The sequence below is a fragment of the Salvelinus sp. IW2-2015 genome, linkage group LG4p, assembly GCF_002910315.2.
Source record: "Salvelinus sp. IW2-2015 linkage group LG4p, ASM291031v2, whole genome shotgun sequence".
Classification (NCBI taxonomy): Eukaryota; Metazoa; Chordata; class Actinopteri; order Salmoniformes; family Salmonidae; genus Salvelinus; species Salvelinus sp. IW2-2015.
This window is the reverse complement of record NC_036841.1, coordinates 3703439-3709438: the sequence shown is the minus strand read 5'-3', so window position 1 is coordinate 3709438 and position 6000 is coordinate 3703439.

Sequence of the window (6000 nt, the reverse complement as noted above, 5' to 3'; positions counted from 1 at the left end):
CATCTCTGCCTGTCTTGTTGTACATGCAACCTGTCTCACATGCATTCATTAAAAAACCCTTAAGATGTCAGCTGCTAGTTTTCAGATTTACACCACATAAACACAGCCATTTTCACTGGACTATCTGTTGCTGCCAAGTCATGATTTCCCTGGGGGTTATCTTGCAATAACCAAGTGGTGAGACACATAGCCCTCTATATTTAAATGTTTCAGGTACACTCCGATAGGTGTCTGCGTCACATACAGTATCTTCTATTGACAGTATCTTCTATTGTTTGTCCTCGTGTGTCTGTTTTTCAGCATAAAGTACTCTGTAGATGTCACGCCCTGACCTTAGAGAGCTTTTTAWGTCTCTATTTTGGTTTGGTCAGGGTGTGATTTGGGTGGGCATTMTATGTTCATTTTTCTATGTGCTGTATTTCTTTGCTTTGGCCGGGTATGGTTCTCAATCAGGGACAGCTGTCTATCGTTGTCTCTGATTGGGAACCATACTTAGGTAGCATTTTCCCACCTGTGTTTTGTAGGTAGTTATTTTCTGTTTAGTGTTTTCTGCACCTGACAGGACTGTTTCGGTTTCGTTTTGCACTTTGTTATTTTGTTCTAGTGTTCAGTTTAAATAAAAGTCATGAACACTTAGCACGCTGCGCTTTGGTCCGATCCTTCTTCATGCAACGATGACCGTGACAGAACTACCCACCACCAAAGGACCAAGCAGCGTGGTAAGAAGGAGGACTGGACATGGGAGGACATTTTAAATGGCAAGGGATCCTGGACGTGGGAGGAGATCCTGGCCGGGAAGGATCGCCTGCCCTGGGAGCTGGTAGAAGCAGAGAGGAAAGCGAAGGCAGCAGCTAAAGCGGAGCGGCAATGTTATGAGGGAACACRGCTGGCAAGGAAGCCCGAGAGGCAGCCCCCCCAAAAAAATGGGGGGGGCACACGGGGAGTGTGGCTGAGTCAGGTTGGAGACCTGAGCCAACTCCCCGTGTTTACCGTGGCGAGCATGTGACTGGTCAGGCCCCGTGCTATGGGGGGATGCACACTGTGTCTCGGCCGAGCATTCACAGGCCGGTGTGCTCGGTGCCAGCGTCCCGCATTTGCCAGGTGGAAGTGGGCATCCAGCCAGAACGGGTGGTGCCAGCTCTGCGCTCGAGACCGCCAGTGCGCCTCCACGGCCCAGTGTATCCGGTGCCACGGCCAAGGATGAGGCCTCCTGTATGTCTCCCCAGCCTAGTGAGTCCTGTGCCTGCTCCCAGAGCCAGGTCTCCTGTGTGTCTCCCCAGCCTGGTGAGTCCTGTACCTGCGCCCAGCCTCCAGAAACGGCCTCCAGCCCGGCGCCTCCAGAGACGACCTCCAGCCCGGCGCCTCCAGAGTTGCCCTTCAGCTCGGAGCCTCCAGAGTCGCCCTCCAGTCCGGAGCCTCCAGAGTCGCCCTCCAGTCCGGAGCCTCCAGAGTCGCCCTCCATTCCGGAGCCTCCAGCGACGCCCTCCAGTCCGGAGACTCCAGCGACGCCCTCCAGTCCGGAGCCTCCAGCGACGCCCTCCAGTCCGGAGCCTCCAACGAGGGTGCCCAGTCCGGGGCCCGCAACGAGGATGCCCAGTACGGGGCCCGCAACGAGGGTCCCCAGTCCGGGGCCCGCTACGAAGGTCCCCGCACTAGAGGCGCCACCGAAGTGGGCCAGGCCAGAGGTGGAGTGGGGTCTACGTCCCGCACCGGAGCCTCCACCGAGAGTAGATGCCCACCCGGCCCCCCCCCAATAGGTTCAGGTTTTCGGCCGGAGTCCGCACCTTTGGGGGGGGGGTACTGTCACGCCCTGACTTTAGAGATCCTTATTATTCTCTATGTTTGGTTAGGTCGGGGTGTGACTCGGGGGGGAAATTCTATGTTTTCTGTTTCTTTGTTTTTGGCCGAGTGTGGTTCCCAATCAGAGGCAGCTGTCTATCGTTGTCTCTGATTGGGGATCATACTTAGGCAGCCCTTTTTCCCACCATTAGGTTGTGGGATCTTGTTTTCTGTTTATTTACTGTTGCCTGACAGAACTGTGCGTTTTCGTTTTYTATTTTTTTATTTTGTTTGAGTGTTTTTTGGAATTAAAATCATGAACACTTTCCACACTGCGCCTTGGTCTACTCTTTATACCACCAACGAGAGCCGTTACAGTACCTGGCTAAAGGTTGAGCCACTTTCGTGTCACCGGTTATCCTGAGTTGAACTCTGAGTAGACCTATATATAGATTTGTAGTACACCACTCTGGTGCCCTTGTAACACGAAAGCTGCTGCAAGGTTACATATTTCTGTCTGGGTAGTGTCTTCAAATACACAACCAGATAACTGCAGTGACATTGTAAATGATTGATCCAACAGACATTTACTGTTTGCGAATGTTTGACAACAAAATGAACAACCACAAGGGATTAAAAGAACGCCTAAATTTAGGTCCCAGGCAAATGTTAGCAATATGTTAGCCAAGCGGCCAAATCTTCTGTTTATGTCCAGACATTTACATATTTTGCCTCAACTGAGRCAGCTCTGGACAAAAAGTCTACCTTTGATGCATTCACTTATAATGCATATCTCTGGATTAAAAACAAATCCCTCTAAAGAGTCATGCTGAATTCCARGAATGGTAAGCATTCTTCTAATTCAGAGAACACAAAATCTTCTCCTTCTCCTCCTGGCCCTCCTTTTTCTGTCTTTCTTCATATGATGAATTAATCTGGGTCATCCGTCCATACTTTTCCACCACCCATGCCATACCCACTCCAATCTTTCTCCCWTAATTTACTCTTATCTACACAAATTGGAACAAGGCTTTTCAACCATCACCTCCAGAAAAGGATGTACTGTAGAAGCAGCTGATACCAAACAAACAAAAATATGGTTTCCCAGAATGCAGCATGTCTGACTGAATATACATCATCTCAGTGTAAGGTTCTCTCTGCATCTCCTCACAGAGGAAAGGAAACTCAACTGGATTGTGTATCTACTGCCAGGCCTGGGCTTTTCGTTCTGTTATAATCCAATAATGCAGTGGAATGGCCAGCTTTGGACTTAGTTTTGTGTGCTGCTGAATGCTGATGCCTAACCAAGATATAAGTCTATGTAATTTGTGAAAGCAATTTTGAAAAAAGGAGAAAGTGGGTTGACTTTCATTAACGCTTTTATAAAGATCATCTTCCAAACCAGTATTATTGGCTATGTTGCTGTCAGGGGCACTGTCAGATGAATTTTCCATAATGTTCTGTCACAGTTTTTCAAATGCAGACTCGATTTGGAGATAAGGGCTGCTTTGAGCAATTACAGTAGTTATTTACTCTGTTTACATTAAGATGAAGCAGTGTTTGGCTGTTCAGAGAGCATAATGCTTTCAGCGTTTCAGCTTAAGCCCATAAGCTTGAGATGCTAACATTGGGATTCTCTATAGGGATAGGCCTAATGTACATATAGCAATAGGTTCTGGGAACATTTTAATTCACCTCCCTAGTCTAAATTTTGCAATGGACTCCTGTGGTGATATCCATATGACGTATTACTACAAGACCCCATCAACAAGAGAACATGGATTTAGGTCAGTTTATTTCAAGGCACATCCAGAAAGACGATGGCAGCAGTTTACAGAAACCAGTATTTTTTTTATGTACAGTACTGATTATTGTAATTCACCACATACACTATGTCTATACATCATGAGATTAATACAAAAAAACTGCCCTAAAACAAAACAATGGCATAATGATAAAATTGCTGCAGAAATTAGTTTTTTTAAACTAGCATAGGCCTACATGTAAAATAAAACTAAAGGAGTGAACTACTTTCACTCACACATTTTGAAAAATAACCAATGCCCTATAAATGCATCATGCATCATCATCAAATCAATTTGGCCAGTGTCTCAGCACCTTCCCCTTTTGATTTGTGCAGTGTACAGTTATTACTCCATTCTTTACAAGTCAACATTTGAACACAAGACATGCGACAAAGGGGAAAAACTGTTTCCCAACCAGGAAGTGAAGGCCAATATCCCTGATCTTACTCACAAGACACTCCAAAAACCATCAAAGAACAGAATAACAGACATGCATTCTAGAATCCAGATCAAATCTCTGAGAGAGAAAGAAAACCATAAGCTGAAATGCTTCTAACACCCTCTACAGCTCCATTTTAAAGCTGTTTAGTGTTTTGGGAAGGTAAAATACTCTGAAACATTTTTTTAAATGTGTGCTGAATGTTTACATGACCATGACACCATCTCACTTTTCCGTTTTCTGTAAACAGTCTTAACAATTCATTACTAATTTCCTCTTGGCATTGTAAAGCTGAATCATACTGATAGAGTTCTCCATCATTTGCGGCGTACAGTCATGAGATTTGAAAACACAACCATCAGCTAAGATTTACTGCCAGTACCAAGGCTAGAGCGAACTTGAAAGTCCGTCACTGCAGTTCTTCAAAGTAACCACAACGTAGGAGAAGAAGTCATCTTCTGATCCAGTTTCCTAATAGAGTTCACAGTCAGACTACAGGGTCTGTTCTGCATTTCTCCCACAGCTGCCCAAAACAATAGATATTTAAAAAGGTGATATTAGATCATTACTATCCACCATAAAATGAATGGAAGAAGAAATACAAACTGGAATAATTTTTATTCAAATTAAATATTTTGTATTTTTGTGTTATTTTTTGTGTTACTTTTACTGCATTGAGAGCATGTCACTCTGGATACTGAAAACATATTCCACTCGGAGAAAGAGGTAGCCTAGGCCTAGCTGTTCCCAGGCTTGTTGAGAAACCATGATTGGTACTATGTGCCAAGAATTACAACCGCCAGAAAGCCTGGACTTGAACACCTCCCATTCCTTCAGTTAATTCCACACACCAACTGACCATAAAAARGTGGAGACTCGTTCGAAAGAACCAAAATAAAGAATTATTACATATATTTTTTTAATGCTCAGGAGTCAAAACTGTTCACTACACAGTTGAAGAAGTGAAGGCATATTTCCTAAAAACTCAAATGGGACAAACTTAGTATCCCTAGGCAGACAGGTTGCCTCCCACATTAACAGTGTTCCAGCACACACGTCTGCACAGGTAAAAGTGTTGGTTGGGCTAGGCGGAAATGGACGCACAGAAAATACAACCAAAGCCTTATCCAGTGGCGGATTTAGCTATAGGCGACATCAATCAACAATCTACACACAATACCCCGCAATAACAAAACATATTTGCAAATGTATTACAAATAAAAAACTGAAATATCACATTTACATAAGTATTCAGACCCTTTACTCAGTGTTTAGTTGAAGCACYTTTGGCAGCGATTACAGCCTCAAGTCTTCTTGGGTATGACGCTACAAGCCTGGCACACCTGTATTTGCGGAGTTTTTCCCATTCTTCTCTGGATGGGGAGCGTTGCTGCACAGCTATTTTCAGGTCTCTCCAGAGATGTTAGATCGGGTTAAATTCCGGCTCTGGCTGGGCCACTCAAGGACATTCAGAGACTTGTCCCGAGGCTACTCCTGCATTATCTTGGCTGTGTGCTTAAGGTCGTTGTCCTGTTGGAAGGTGAACCTTCGCCCCAGACTGAGGTCCTGAGCACTCTGGAGCAGGTTTTCATCAAGGATCTCTCTGTACTTCGCTCCGTTCATCTTTCCCTCAATCCTGACTAGTTTCTAAGTCCCTGCCTCTGAAACACATTCTCACAGCATGATGCTGTGACCACCATGCTTCACCGTAGGGATGGTGCCAAGTTTCCTCCAGACGTGACGCTTGGCATTTTTTGGGGGGGGGGTAGGGTAGCCTAGTGGTTAGAGCGTTGGACTAGTAACCAAAAGGTTGCAAGTTCAAATCCCCGAGCTGACAAGGTAGAAATCTGTCGTTCTGCCCCTGAATAGRCAGTTAACCCACTATTCCTAGGCCGTCATTGAAAATAAGAATTTGTTCTTAACTGACTTGCCTAGTTAAATAAAGGTAAAATAAAAAAAAATTCAGGCCAAAGAGTT